The sequence below is a fragment of the Eublepharis macularius genome, chromosome 1 (genome assembly GCF_028583425.1).
Source record: "Eublepharis macularius isolate TG4126 chromosome 1, MPM_Emac_v1.0, whole genome shotgun sequence".
In the NCBI taxonomy this organism is placed as follows: domain Eukaryota; kingdom Metazoa; phylum Chordata; class Lepidosauria; order Squamata; family Eublepharidae; genus Eublepharis; species Eublepharis macularius.
Genome location: NC_072790.1, coordinates 56,622,796 through 56,639,569, shown reverse-complemented (window position 1 = coordinate 56,639,569; position 16,774 = coordinate 56,622,796).

The following is a 16,774-nucleotide window of genomic DNA, read 5'->3' as shown; positions in this document are numbered from 1 at the left end:
AATTTCACATGCACCCTGTTCAGTCGAAATACTCTTAATTCGATGCTACTTGGTCAGCATTACTGTTTTGAAAGGAAATGTTCTTCCCCCCATTACTTTCATTAATTTAACGCCACTCTGTTTTGGTCTATCTTATGACCAATGCAGATGGCTTTTTAAAAAAAGATATTTGATTATTGTCTGGATGAAGGAACTTTCCTGTAGAATGGCACCATTAAGAAATGTTTCTTGACCATTTAGGCTGAACTCCTAACCAGACTTATATGGAAAAAACATTCCATTGTAACCAAAAAGATTTCAAAGTCTGTCATATTTTTTTCTCTGCTTTCATATTCTGCATTTATTATTAAAATTTTCTACATCATTTTATTACATTACTTCCTTATTTGTCTGTATAACAGTCAGTTTATATGCTGCAATAGAAGATCATGGGAACTAGGAATAGTTTTTGCATCCATCTAAACAAATGTCCAACCATAACATTTTCTATGATGCAAAAATGATGGTTTACCCAAAGCAGACTATCCCAGCTATAGTACTCTCCTGGTCATTCTGTGGGTATCCATCAACTTCTCCATGTTTGGATGTGATTTTTCAACAATTCTTTTTCTCCCATACTATCTGTTTTATTTTTGTCGTGGATGAGTAGGAGGTGTTTCACATTAAATTCCTTACAAGAATTTGCATGACATTACTTGAGTCCTATTCACATCCTGTCATTTCAGCACATTTTAATGACCTGTGCATTTGTTGGAGCGAAGTGGGTAGGTGGGTGGCTGAAATCAGAAGCTTAATAGGCTGGTTTGCTTTGTCATGTTTTGTGCTGCAGTTTTCATAATTATTCTGCTTCACTTTGCTTTTTGGCCTTTTGTTGACTTTTGGTAGCCCAATCCAATGAATTTAGGCATTCATTACTTAAGCCAATTTTCTACCATCCAAACTAGATATCGCAGAATTTTGTGCCACAGTGGAGATGTAACAATCACCTCAGTTCAGGAGATATTTGGCTCTGGTCTGTTAAAATTCCACTGAAGTGAGCTCTACAGTTCTTACCCAAGGCATTTTAACACATACACATACACTCACACACAGAATGTTCACTCTCCAGTAAGAGCAAAGTACCTACTTCCAGTGCAGTTCCATGCACAGTGACATTCTTTAAGTCCATTGAAGTAAATGAGCTTAAAAGGGCATAACAATGCTTAGAATTGCACTGTACATCTCTGATTGTATGTGGCATATGTAAATACAACCAGTCTAGTGAGGTTTGGGCTGGTGTTATAGCAGTAAAAAGCAGCTGGGGCTTCACACACACAGAGCTCTCAGAATATTTATTTCCTGGAAATTTCCCATCCTCACTTGTAATGTCTTAGAACATTTCCAGTTTAAATTGGGAGGGTAGGATTCCACTATCACTAGGAAGGATAGTCCATGTCAAGGAACAAGTTGAATTGCTTAGACCTCACAACCAGATATGAACTGAAATTCCTTACAGAGGGTAAGACTTATTCAGTGTTTGGATGGTTCTACCCAGTCTGGTTAGTTTTTCACAGTTTCTGGTTACAGCATGATTGATTGTGATGTGCACCAATGGAAAAGCTAAGTAGGATCCAACTGGAGCTCCTGAGTTGTATTTGACTTAGGTAGTCCTTGTTGCTGGGAATAAACCAGTGTTCAAGATAAACCAGTGTTCAAGACTTTGCATGTAGAAATATACCTTAACACTAATACACTGCCATAAAAATATGTATAGCATATCTATTTGACAGTCACTAGTTTTTGCCACTTGCTTTGCTCCCAGTTGTATGTTAGCTAGTTACCCAATAGTGAGAAAAGACTAAAACACAAAACCAAAACACAACATTAATACCTGGCACAAGATGGCACACCGAGCTGCATGTGAAACATACTAAGGCTGGGGGCCACTTTTGCCTCACCGCACGGAGGGAGAGGCAGCCTTTCATTCCTGGGCATCCAGGCTTTGGGAGGTGGGGCCTGGCCCTATAATGGGCGGCTCCGCCTCTGTAGGGCTCAGTCAGCTTTGAAAGCCTTGGAGTGGCATAAGGCCAAAATGGCGCTTTAAAAGGCTTTGGGAGCAGGAGGGGTATTTATTTGCCCTTTCCTGGCATTAGGGCCGAAGTTGCCGACCTGTACAGAGGTGTTGGTGTTCACCTATTGGTGAAGGGCAACACAATATTCTGTGGTAACTGACAGCAAGGGTGGTGGTTGGCACTAGGCCAACTGTAGGGTGCAAGGGCCTAAGCAGAGACTTGGCCCTAGCTGTGGCAGGTTAGATTTGGGTAGACAGAGTGGGCTGGTGAGCACCCAGCCCCTCCCCATTGGTGGGGAATAGGGGTCTGTCAGGGATCAGCTGGCAGGCTATACAGCTGCCAGCTGAGAGGGCAGACTGCCTCTGAGACCCCCTGTACAAGTCCTTCCCTCGGGCTCCATGGCTTGGGGTGCTTAGAGCTTTAAGGGGGGAACCATTCACCTGGCCAGCTGGGTTACAGCCATTTGGATGGATGGCTTGCACCTGGGGCAGGGATGACTCACCCAGACTGGTCAGGGAGGAGGTCCAGGTCCTGACCTGTACCACTAGTGATCCCTTGCCATTATTAAGTTTAATGTTGGTCAATAAATGGCCCAAATTTATACCCAAGCCTTGTGTCTGTCTCTTCATTCCAAATTGGGGGGGGGGGAGCAAAATGGCTCTCCCAGCTGCATGTGAAACATGCTTAGGCTGGGGGCCACTTTTGCCTCACCTCACGGAGGGAGAGGCAGCCTTACATTCCTGGGCATCCAGGCTTTGGGAGGTGGGGCCTGGCCATATAAAGGGCAGCTCTGCCTCTGTAGGGCTCAGTCAGCTTTGAAAGCTCGGCCCACCCACCATGCCCTATGGCAGTACAGGATTAGCTCGTTGCTGGTTAACAGGGCCAGGTAGGAATTTTTTTCTCCTTTTCCCAATTTGGCTCAGAGAAGAAGTGTTTTTCACCTACCTTGTACTGTCTTGTAGGAGTGGTATTTGGAGTGGTGGAACTGTAACCTAGGTCTCTGGCAGGTTAGATTTGGGTAGACAGAGTGGGCCAATGAGCACCCGGTGGCACCTCCCCATTGGTGGGGAATAGGAGTCTGTCAGGGATCGGCTAGTGGGCTGCCAGCTAAGAAGGCAGACTGCCTGTGGGACCCCCTGTACAAGTCCTTCCCTCAGGCTCCACGGCTTGGGGCGCTTGGAGCTTTAAGGGGGGAACCATTCACCTGGCCGGCCGGGTTACAGCCATTCACATGGATGGCTCGCACCTAGGGCAGAGGTGACTCACCCAGACAGGTCAGGGAGAAGGTCCAGGGTGATCCCTTGGTCCTGACCTGTACCGCTAGTGATGCCCTTGCCGTTATTAAGTTTAATGTTGGTCAATAAATGGCCCAAATTTATACCCAAGCCTAGTGTTTGTCTCTTCATTCCAAATGGGGGGGGGGCAATTTCTATGAGGTTCCAAATATGAAATTCAACATTGTTATCAGGTGGCTTGCATGTTAAGGTGGTAATATAGTTCTTGGTTTGGGTTCTGAACTTGACATTGATTTGAACTCTGGTCTCCTAATTCATCAGTCTTTTAGACATATTTTTATTAGTTTAAATATTTTATGATTATATAATTTTGCTGGCTTTTTAAATTTAGAACTGGAAGTAAGGATTTAAAAACTACAGTAATAACATTGTTAAAAATGTGTTGAACAAGACTACAAGTGGAATTCTGTTCATGGAATAAGCCTTTCCCACCTCTCTCTTTCCCTTCCAATCAACTTTGTCCCTGAAAAATTACTTCTGAAGGTTGGGGCCCTCTGAAACACTGTAGGGTATAATTTGAGGACTCTGCATTGTGGGGAGTGTGTGAAAACCATCCATTTGTAGGAGAAAATTTTGGATCCAGCCCAATGAATACTATCATAAACTGTACTTCTGTTCCAATGGGTGGCCAAGAGGACCCACAAGAATTGTTCCTAATAAATAGTTATCAATGTGTTATTATCGAACATGTATGCAATACATTTGCCATCATCTTCCATTTTGAAAATACATTTTTCAAGTCATAATCTTGAGCATGACTAACTTCCACTTGCAGGGTGTAAAGTGGAATTTTTATCATGAAGAAAAGTAGCTTATATTTCCCCCCCTCCTTTGGTATTCATGCAAAGGCCCTACCACAATAACAGAACTCTTTTTCAGCAACAAAAATCTCCTACAGCATATCCGTTTGAGAGTAATTAAAGGATTTCTATTCTGATTCGATTCAAATTTAATGATTTTTAGAAAGGGCTCTAGTGATTAAAAATGAACATTTTGTTTAAATATTAAATACTGGCATTTTAAGAGAAAGTTGTAAAATTGTAAGGTTAAGAAATTTGCCTTTTTAGTATTATTGTTTAAAAGATTCACTTACATTATTGTCAGTAAGTGTCCAGTCTCTAGCAAGAATGGTGCAGGAGGGAAGACTGATCTCCTCTTCCCCCTGCACTGTACTTGTGAGCCAAATTGTGCTTAAGGATGGTTAGTTCCACAACGTCACATCTACCTGCTCCCTGCTCCTTGACTGGTGAAATTCCAGCTTCCTTTACCAGTCTACATGCACTCAACTCTCTTGGATTGAATCCTCCCCTCTTCATTGACGTTTTTGCAAAAGATAGTCATTATTTTGGGGAAAAAACCTACCACAAAATTTTAATAATTACCAAATGATCAACACTCTTGTTAATTAGTACTGTTTCTTTACATTGTGGCAGATTCACAAATCTAAGTGAGAATGATTCATTAAGCATTCATTTAATAAGTGAATCTACACTAGTGGCCAAAATTGTGGAAACCTTTTGGAGAACGTGTATTTTTGAGGTTTGATGGCTCATAACACCACTTTTTTTTGGAGTAATACCATAAAATTATATATCAATGGAAAGATAATTTAATCAAGAATGTAATGCAATAACTTTTATGAAGGAATTTTTTTTAGAACAGTAGTTATAAAAAAGAAAATTGAAACATATAGAAAAAATGAGTTATACAACAATTCTCACCATGTCAGTTAATACTTAGTTGGGTAACCTTTTGCTTTAATTATGGCCTTACAATGCCTTCCCATGGAGTGAATCAAGTTTTTTAGTTCTGCAGCTGTTATAATGTGAAACCACGATTGAGTTATTGCTTCTATTAATTGCGGTTTATTGCTGGGTTGCTTCTCACTAACCAGTTTCTTTAGTTGGCTCCATAGATTTTCGATGCGGTTAAGGTCTGGGCTATTCCCAGGCAATTCCAACAGTGGAATATGATTATCTTGAAACCACTTTTTGCACACAGCAGCAACATGACATGGAGCTGAATCTTGGAAAAGATCATGTGTGGAAGGCTTCAGTTTGGGCTCAAGTATTTAATTTATGTATTTTGGGGCATTTATATTGCCATTTATCACGCAAATTCTGCCCACACCTTTTGATGCCATACAACCCCATTTCATAACACTAACTGGGTGTTTCACAGTAGGTGTAATGAATCAGGATGCAAATCTTCTCCAATTCTTCTTCTCACATATTTTATGCCATCACTACCAAACAGGGAGATTTTGGTCTCATCACTCCAAATAACACTGTCCCATTGTTCCGCTGTCCAGTTAACATGGGTTTTAGCCCAGTTTAATCTTTTCAACCTTTGTTTGAGAGATAACAATGGGTTTTTTTTGTGGAATTCTGGCATTAAGACCAAATTCCTCCAGTCTGCGCCGAACAGTCCTTGCACTCAACTTCACATTGAATTGCGCCATTTCGTTCTGTATACACCCCGAGGATTTTCTTCTGTCACCTAGGCTCAGTCTCTCAATTCTTGGGGGATTCCGCATGATCAATTTTGATCGGACTTTCTGAGCAGTCATGCCGCAGTGGAGTCCGACGAATCCACTTCTCCCCGATTCCACATTAGGCTTTTGTTTCGCACATTTCATCGGCACAAAGTCCATCATGCGGAATTTTTGACAGGATAAAAATCAATTCCTCATTGCTTTTTCCGGGGGAAGTGTCGAATGATGCACATCTTCATTTTTTAAAAAAAATTCCCCTCCCAAAAAACGTTGCTACACATAAACGTTGCATCAAACCAACACATTAGAAAAAAATTATCACAAAAAGACGTAGCTACACATAAACGTTGCATCAAATAAACATATTGGATAGGCCAGAGCACTTCCCGCTGATATTGTGGAAGAGTATTGGCTATTGACATTTGGAGGGAAAATTGTTACCAATGACCCCGCGTCTATCTTTCCCGCTTTCTTCGTGAGCAGTGTGGTTTAGTGATAGGTGTTGTGTTGAGGACGGTCTCTTTCTCCCTCCATGAAATGCCTAGACCACTAGTTGAACGCTGAAGTCCCTCCATCACACTTTCACTCTACCTCAGAAGCTGTCAGCTGTCAGCGAGCAACAAGTAACAAATTTGGTGTGTTGTAAAATGGACCCGTTATTGGTCAGCTGTTGTCATGTGACACAGGATAAGTTTCTGCATAGATTTGTAGAAACGTTGCAACGTTTTTTTACATTTTTTTTTTAAAAGAGGGGAAGGGAAAGGGTAGTGGGTGTAGCTTAGAAAACATGATTGGCCAATCAAATTAAGTTGATTCGAAGGGCAAGAGAAAAGGGCAAGGGTGGGGAGAACATTGGATAAAGAATTCCGCATGATTAAAATCCCTAATCTGCTGCGCATGGACAAATAAGTCGGGGGAAAGCAGGATGGAAAAAAACCGGACAAAACGTGCAGTGACTTCGAATCTGCTGCTAAGATTGCCTTCCCACATGTGGAAACACAAGAAAAAATCGAGGTCATTTAGAAGCTGAAGCAGGGAAAACCATTTGTGCGGAATCACCCCTTCTATCATCCCTTGTTTGTGTGCACCTTTTCCTGCCTTTACCAGTCTGGTTTTGTAGTGACTGAGTTGCCTTATACCTCTTCAAAAATTTAGAAATGCCACCCTTGGTTAAGTTTTCACCAACTTTTCTTCTAATTTCTTCATAAATGTAGCCTTGTTCACTTAATAGTACTATTTTACATCACTTTCTGGGTGACCAGTCAACTCTTTGTGCCATTTCTTTAATTGTATTACGTTGAATGGCTGCATTCAAATGAAGGAAAGCTACTTCATATCAACCTAAGCAAGCTGTACTTCCTTTTCCTGGTCATTTGGCTATAACATTTGATAGAATACAGATAATTGAACAAACTTTGTTGCATTACATTCTTGATTAAATTATCTTTCCATTGATATATAATGTTACGGTATTACTCCAAAAAAAAGTGGTGTTATGAACCATCAAACCTCAAAAATGCACTTTTTCCAAAAGATTTCCACAATTTTGGCCACTAGTGTAGACACTTCTCTGATATGATACTGGATGGAAAAAAGGCTTACTCTTCATATCCATAAACCATACTTTTGTTTTAATTTCTGTTTATAAACCAGTAAGAAAAATTATGTTTCATAGATACTGATGTGCAGAAAGTCTAAGCAGTGCATCTTCCTGCACTGTGTCCAACTTCAATGGAATCCCCATTCTTTGATAACAAGTGCCTACTGAAAAATGATGAGATAATGTAGAAGAAAACAGCCAATCTCTATTCCCAATGAATACTTAGTAGACATCAGTGATGACAGGTATAGTATTGCCAACTGTGGCCCCCCATGATGTCAGCACCCTCTAGTCATCTCTCTGCTGTCCTTCTGGGTGCACACAGAGGAGTTCCCTAGGCCTCAGAATGGGTGACAGAAGGAGTTGTCCACCTGATTCCTCCTGTCCCTCTGGGTTGTGGCTGCTGGCTGACTCCCGGTAATACCCAGTTCCTTCCTCCCTTTTATGGAACCATCCACCACCCACCTCTCTTGTGCAGTCAACTACCACTCCCTTGCTCACCCCTCCTGGGTGAGCAGGGGTGAGCCAATTGCCCAGGTGCTTGTGACTCCATCCTGTTCTTGCCCTCCTCCCACCTGCTCCAGCTGCTGGGCATTGGGCTTGGCTTTCCTGCCACTCCTGGACCGCCCAGCGCTTGCTGAAATTCCTGTGCCTCTCTTCTGGCCATCTGGCTGGAGTGTGCCTAGCCCAGCTGGGAAGACTGAGAGCTCACTGCCTGCACAGCTGGGGGAACTCCCATCTGCTTTACCTCCAGCTTGATGCTGCTGATCTCCACCCATGTTGGAGACACAGGGAAGCTGCTTTCACCTGCTCCTGACATTCCACTGCCAAGCTGGTTGCCTCTGCGTCATTGCTGCTGCTCCCCCCACCCCGGGTGAATTCCCCACAGGGAAAAGAGGCTTCCCCTGCCTTGATCCCAAGGCTTAGTACACACAGGAGGCTGGACATGTTGGCTGGGGCAGCTGCAGCTCCTGTCTCATTCCTTGTTGAGGGAGAGGGGTTCCTCCAGGCATGCCTCCAATACCCTGCTGCTATCAGGGCTTGGGGCCGGTGCCCTGGAATTCTGGCATCTCAGACACCAACCATGAGCATAACTGTAGTCATCTAAGGCTCAAAGGCTCAAAGAAAATCAGCACTCATTACACAATCTTATACACATGCTACTATGCACCCTGAGTCAAGAGAACACATTATGCATCAGTCTACGTGAGTATTAGATATGTTGGACTAGAAATGCATGGTAGCAGAACAGCTGGGCTGGAGATAAACAAATTGGGATCCAGACAGCTATCCTTTGGAGCATATGTTAATCAGTAGCTACCATTGTGGATTTTGCACAATCATTATTGAGGGCAATTTTCAGTATTTGTATGCTTTGGAGATATGCCTCAATACAAACTAATAGAAAAAAAGTGTGTTGAGCTCAGTAAAAAACTTGCTTCTGTTTTTTAATAATCCTAGTCCTTTTTTACTTCTTGTGTAAAACGAAACAGGCAGCCGTAGCATTTGATAAGGGGGCTGCCAGTAAATTTTATTGAACTAAGTTTGCTGACAATCTAAAAGCAATAAATTGCACAGAGAGCTGTTGACTGAGAACCACTTCAGGCAGATTTTAATCTCTGAAGTGTTCCTAGTAGAACTGCTAATTGCATTCTGTCTATTCAATTTAAATGCAGACCAGAATAATACAGTTTCCCTGGTAATATGTTAATGTTCATACAGCAAAGTTCAATACAATGTTTTGTGGTTCTTCATTTTGTGACTATTTTGTTTAGAGACAATTTGGCTCCATTGAGTAAAACAATGTAATAGGGTACTCACAGATATTACCTAAAGCAGGCCTGCACAGCTTGTGACTCATCAAGGGAACAATGGCAGCTCATTAGCCATAGCCAAGTGACATGCCAGGTGCTTGACAAACACCCACCACTCCTTCCCACACACATGGTTGTCGTGGCTCCAAAAAGGCAGCAAAAACCGGAGATGTACAGCATGAGGTAGTGGCTAGAGTGTCTGACTAGGATCTGGCAGACCAAGGTTCAAAGCCTTCTCTACGACAGAAGTTCACTGAAGTGAACTGTGGCTCAAGAAAGCTCATACCTTACTACAAATTTTGTTAGTCTTATAGATACCACTGGACTCTTGCTCTTTTCTACTGCTGCAGACAGACTAACATGGCTACCCATCTTGATCTGTAACTTAGAGGGTTTTTGTTGTGAGGACAAAATGGAGGAAGGGAGAATGATGTTATCAACTACTTTGTGGTATGGAGAAAAACTGAGTATACATATTTAAATAACTATGCTGATCCCCCCGAGATGGTTGCCATGGGTTGAAATGAGTTTTGTTCAGCCATGACCTACAGATGAAATTTGAAGCACACTATATATAAGTGGCTTAGGATGGGATCCAAACAGCTATTCAGCTGTTGGAAATGGGATGAGAAAGTTCTCTTTGATTACCAAAAAGGCTATGCTGGAGATCATGGTCGGAGACAATAGTCTCAAGAACTCCTGCTATGCCTGACATTACATTTTTGAGGTATTTATTACCACAAGTTCCATTTATGGTAAATAATCAATATAATTTTTCACAATTATGATAGTATACAAATTCTATATGTAACTTTTTCTCAGGCTCTCTCTGGTCAGGGTCGGAATTGAACATGTCAGCTGCCTCCAGTCTCATCCCTTGAGAGGCCTTCCGTGGTTGGGGTCTGAGCCTGGAGCATTGGCTGTCTCCTGGCTGAGTGCCTTTTAAAGTCCTCAGAAGAGGGTAAACTTCAGAAATGGGGGAGGAAAGGGTTAGTAGTCACTCTGTTTCCTCTCTCCCCAGCCACGTGACATCTTGCACTGTTCTGTTGAGTGCACTGTTCTGTTGAGACCTCTCTCTTCCTCCCTGGCTGCCCTCCTGACTCCCTTTTAAAGGCTCAGCTAGGATTAGCCCTTTCCCAGACCCAACAACCCCCATCAAGTCTGCTGAAGAACTGGCCAGTCTTCCAATAGGGGCTCCTGTCCTGCTGGCTCTGCCCCCTTTGTTGGCTCCAATGGCTCACGTGGCTCTCCATGCAGGTTTCCTAGCTGGTCAGCAGGTGCAGGTGCATGGCCCAGCTGATCGTTGCTGCCCTGCTTGCTCTCACTGCAGCATTGGCTGCTGTGACCATCCTCTGGCCCATGTTGGGGGCTGGTTCTCCAAGGCCACCTTCCTTGGCATTGCCATTGCTCTTGGGTCTTCCTCCTTCATTGCTGCAGAGACTGCCCCCCTGGCTGTCACTGCAGGTGAGTACAGAGCCAGCGAGTCTGGCTCCAGACACTTTGGTTTTTTCATAATGTAATTTGGCAGCCAAAGAAATTATCCCATATGTGTTAACACAAAGAAAGTTTGGGAGCTAGCTAATTGGAATGCATGGGCTAATCAGGTAGGCTGGCAAAAAGACGAAGGAACAGCTGTTCAGTGAAACCAAGTGTATTGCTAGCATTCTGCAGATACCTGTGCTAAGTAAGCATCAAATTGCCAACTGGTTTATTTGTAATAAAAATTGTGTTCACCCTCCACAAAGGCTGCTGTACAAATGTCCATAGTAGGTCTCACATTTCAGTATGCTAGTCTTGGTATATATTTAATTCCAGGATCAAAGAATGCAGATGCAGCAGTATTTTCATCACATTCACCAAAGAGTCTGTTTAGATGAATGAGTAGCCTGTACAGCACTTTTGAGAAGTGGATGATTAGTATTCCTGTAGGTTGTTGTCACTTCAGTCAAACTCACCCTTTTGCTAGGCCTCAGGCCCAATTCATGTTCTCTGAGCAACACTATTCTATGTTCTAGTCCTACACCGCTCTAGCACATAGCTGAAATCAAATTACACAGCTGATATTTATATTTAATACATTATTAGATCTTCTGTGATAAATTGCTAATCACTCGCAATTAGGGATCCTTTTCCCCAGGTGGGGGCAGGGGATTCCCCATTTTCATCCTCAGCCCTCCGTCTCCACTTACCTGGCCAGCAGGGGAGGAAGGCATGGGAACGGGCCTCTCAGGCATGTTCCCGGGGCAGCACAATGATATCACTGACATCATTGTGCCGCCTGGGAGCACTCCCGTGCTTCTCCATGGGCTGGTTTGTGCCCCAAATGGGCTGAATTGGGCCGGTTTGTGCCCCAAATGGGCTGAATTGGGCCTGTTTGAGGCCCAAATCGACCTGCTGTGAAGCAGGCATGTACCCTGTGCCTGCATGGTGACATCACTGGAAGTAAGGAATAAAGAAGGGAAGAGGGAGCTTAGAGCCAGGTCTCCCCCCTCCCACCGGGAGGGTAAGGGGACCTGGCAAACCTACTTGCAATACCATGATTTCCATCCTGCAAAGTGCAAAATGCAGCCAATCAAAACTGAATGTAAAACAAAACCCATGAATATATCACAATACTTGGATCCTGCCCAAATCTCTCCCCTCTCCTTTTTGTGATATGTCATGATTGTGTGTTGAGTACCAGCTTATAATTACAGCTATACACAATTTTCTAGTCTTAATTTTGGACTTCACTGTTGGATTTTGAGTAAAAGAAAAATCGGTAATATATTTGCTGTATATATTTGCTGTATATATTTGCTGAAAAGTAACAATAATCATTTTATGTCCCTTCCCAAGTCCCCCAAAGCCTGCAAATAACATTTTGTCAGTTGACAAAGGATGAAATTGCCACCAAAGTATTAAAAAAATAAAATTCAAGTTGTAACAGAAACAGAAAAAAAAATATTTATACGAAGAAATACCATAAACAGTTTCTGATTTGGGACATATGAGATGGCAAAATTCAGAGACCAGAGAGAAAGTGTTTCTATGCATTTGTCTTTGTATGCAGTGCTCCTCACAAAAAGAGTCCTATTATCATCTGGATGGCATTCAGAAAGTATTTGTAAAGGGCTCGTTAATTAACCTAATAAATGACCAAGTTGAAGAATTAATTAGTTCCCCTAATGCCTCCATGGAGTTAATAGGGAATTCTTAAACAGTTTCTTGATCGAAAGCTACTCTGCTAGTAATGAGTAACATACGTACCTGAGAATACTATTAAGCTCAGACCAAGTAATGACTAAGATGACAGGGAATCTATCAACCCATATGTAGGAATGAATTCTCTTCATTAGGCTCGTCACATATATACCGATATTCCATTCTTCAGTTGGAGAAAATTTGCAAACGAGAATCTGGCAATCAAATAAAGCAACAATAAAACTTGCATCATACTATTTATTTACATCCTTCATGGGAAATAAATGAAAGAAGGCAATCAAATTGGGGGGGAAATGAATAGAATGTCCATGAGTAATGCACCATTGGGGTGCTGCTGCCATTTTAAAGTGATTTTAAAGAGCTGCAGTGAACTGAGGCACTCTTGTTCCTCCCACCTCACATATTTTCAAGTGTCGAAACAATCATGGGACATATGTGGTCATTTCGGCACTTGAAAAGGCATGGAGGGAAACAAAAGTCCCTCAGCCTACTTTAAAATATCATCTAAACTTTTGACAGGGCAGGATTCACGAACAGATGGTGGGTGAGTAGCAAAGAACTTTTTGAGTTTAACCTGTCTGATAAGTTTGCAAATATCTATCTGTGTCTGGAAAGGACGATAGGATGGTGAGGGAATGAATCCCAGACCTTTGTTAAGAACTCGAATTTCAATCTCAGAAAGAGTCGGAGAAGACAGGTTGAAAACTAAACTTTCTTGCAAGTTCTGCATGGGAAACATTGGTTCCCTTTCTCTAAAAAAGTTCGAGAATCAGAGGAATAAGTCCTATTTCTAAGTTGTCTACTCGGTACTTCATCAACAGAATGATCAGTGTCGGAAGCCTCCAGCATGTCTAAATTGGACATCCTGCTCAAGGGGCGAGACCAAGAAATGGTAGTAGGTCTGCCATGCTTGGAATTTTTAGGATCCCACCAGTTGTACACATTGCCAGATGCATAGTCATGATCATCTCGCTTAAACTTTTTTGCCTTGGTGTCCTTAAGCTTCTTAAAAAACTCTTCAACAGCCCTTTCTACCTCCTTAAATTTTGTATTGTATTCTATGTCTGTAAAGGACCCCTTTAATTTTAATTTAATTTTAATTTAATTTATTACATTTATATTCCGCCCTCCCCACATCAGCGGGCTCAGGGCAGATAACAACAATTCAACATATTAAATATCACTAAAAACTTTAAAAACTCTACATCTAATCATTAAAATTACAACTATGCAAATATACAAATTTCATATATATACATATAAATAAATAAAGAGGCAGCACATAGTTTGAATTCAACATTCCATACAGCGGTTCTTCCCAGAGCAAATATATGAAGTATAAAGTATGGACAACAGCATCTGCATAGGAGGGCATATGATTTAACCCCTTCCCCCTCAACTTGGGGGGGGGCACTGCCTGGCATCAACCATATGCCTGGCGGAATAGCTGTGCCTTACAGGCTGGCGAAATGGTAGCAAATCTTGCCGGGCCCTGGTCTCATAAGACAGAGCATTCTACCAGGCCAGGGCCAGGACCGAAAAGGCCCTTGCCGTAGTCGACACCAGGCGGGCCTCCCTAGGGCCAGGGACCTTTAAAAGATGTTTCCCACCTGATCGAAGAGTCCTCCGGGGCTCATATGGGGAGAGACGGTCCCGTAGATATGTCGGTCCCAGTCTGCATAGGGCTTTATAGGTTAACACCCAAACCTTGAACCTGATTTGGTACTCCACCAGTAACCAATGCAGCTGGCGTAGCACTGGCCTAATATGCTCCCACACTGGTGCTCCAACGATGACCTGCGCCGCTGCATTCTGTACCAGCGGTAACCGCCAGATCAGGCCCATGGGAAGCCCAGTGTTCCACTTTAAAGTGGAACTAACACGCTCCACCACCTTGTCTAATGTCTCAATTTCTTGCTGGCATGTTTCAATCAGCAGTACTTTAAAATGGTAGCTGCAGCCCCATGGCAGACACAAAGACTCCATCGTGTCTAGTTTGGCCCTCAAAGGATTATTGTATAAAGGAAGTTTCCTCCAAATCTCTTTTCAGACATGTCATTTTCAAAAGGTCTTGGAGCAGTTTCTGTTCTGACATCTGTGCGTCTGTAAAACTAGTATGAGGTGAACTATTGAGACTTACTTATTACCAATAATCCTGTGTGTGAACTGTAGATCTCTAGCACTTCAAACTGTAAGGAGGGACTGAAACATGAACATGAATTTTTTAAAAAGATTTTCTATAAAAACTGAGCATGTCAGGATTCCAGTCTAATCTCTTTCTTGGCAGGGTTATTTTCTTTGTGCAGTTAAAAAAAAATAAAGAAGCATTCAGTCATAAGAATTCCCACCTATACAATCTAATGGCACTATTCTGGCAGAGATTTACTCCACTCGGGGAGTGCTTGGTCAGCGCCTTGGTTCTACCACTGGCATCCTTCTCTCTCTGCCGTCTCCTTGCTATCTTATATTCAGGCCAAATTTGTCTGTCAATCAGCATTAGAAGAGAAATTCTACAGTGCATCTTTAGGAAAATTATATGCTTTTAAGTCCACTGAAGTCCATTGGAGTGTAACTTTTTAGGACTATGCTTTTAGTAATCTATATACATTGAGTCTAGTCTATACATAGTTGTCTATATCTATTGGGCTTGTACAAGCCACCTGAAGCTACTAAATCTTTATTCCTCTCTGTTTTAGTAGAGCCCCTTCTCCTTTTCTCATACCATTGCTTTACTCAGGGCTGTTTTTGTGATGGTACTCACCACACAAACACTTCTTTCAGGGGCAGCAAATCAACAATAGAAGAGTTTAGTGCACATTTGGAAAGGTAAGTAGAAATAAAATTGGAATGTTCCCAGATTTATTATTAACACTGCTTTAAATTCACAAGTAGTGTTATGTCAGGCAAGCTACAGCTTCTCAGATCACTGTTTAAACCCTGGAGATAATAATACTGATCTATTTTACAGTGTTGTTTAGATATTGCCCTGGGGGCAGCAGTGGCCATTCTCTTCTGCTGGAGCCTACTGATCCCTTTGAAATGTAGTTCCTGTGGGTTAGTGGATCCCCAGGAACAGCCTAGTATGGATCGGGGGGGGGGGGTGAGATTGATGAAAATTTGCTCAATCTTATATGTGAATACTGAAGCCTCTATCTTTTTTTACACAAAAGAGCACTGGCTTTACTTCAGGCACACTACGCTTAAGCTACTGGTCTTCAGCTAGTCAGCTGGGATCTGCAAGTGAGTCAGTTCTTGAGAGAAGGTGTGTTGCACCAGTTGAATTTACAATTTTCTGTTTTGTTTGTATGCATCTCTATAGAGAGAAGAGAGACAGAAAAAAACACTGATGGCAATGGCAAATCACCTCTGAATGTCTCTTGCCCTGATAACCCTACAGGGTTATCATGAATGATTCACCACCTGGGTCTATAAAAGTGGTAGAGGGCTGCTTTAACTTTTGAGCTGCATGAGAATATAAGAAAAGCACCTGGTGAATCAGATCAGCATCCTGTTTCCTGTATCGGCACACAAGATACCCTAAAAGGGGCACAAAGGCCAAAGCCTGTCCTCCTGATCTCCCTCAAAACCAGCATTTAGAGGTGTACTACCTCTGAACATGGAGACCTCTTTCAGCTGTCACGGGCAAGAACCATTGATGGGCCTGCCCTTGAAGTTTGTTCTATCTCCTGATTCTATTGCCCATCAATTTCAGTGAGTGTTCCCTTGTTCAAATGTTCTGGGCAGAACGAAAATTTTGTCTATCTACTTTCTAAGCACCATGTATAATTTTATAAACCTCTTTTTCAGCAGTCATCAACCTTTTCTTTAATGATAGCTATTTCTGAACCATGAAAAATATCCTGAGCTATGCCCTTTCTCCAGTATGTTACTAAGTCTTGTTCTGCCCTAGAAACAGAACACAGACTAGGGAGAACCCCAGAAATGAAGCTCTTAGCTAAGCAGCTGCAGCACAGAGAAAATGACTATGGAATAAAAGCTTTTTTAAAAAAGAAAAAAAACCATAGAGCAGATCTGTCTTCAGCCCTCTCATGAGACTTCAGTCTAGGGGACATACAAGCTACTCTGTAGAAGCTGGCAAGATGCGTTAATTCTTCTTGTTCCTCTATAGGCTTCATTGTTAATCTCATAAGCAACTGGCCACTAGGGAAATAGTGTCTTCCTAGTGAAATACTGTAGGTAAAAAGGTAAATTAGCAAATATAATGCCAAATTTAAAAATAGGGATCCAGGGAAGATCTGGGAAAATTCAGGTCTCTTTGGAATTAGTGGAAACTGTTATGATAGATTATAAGGAAC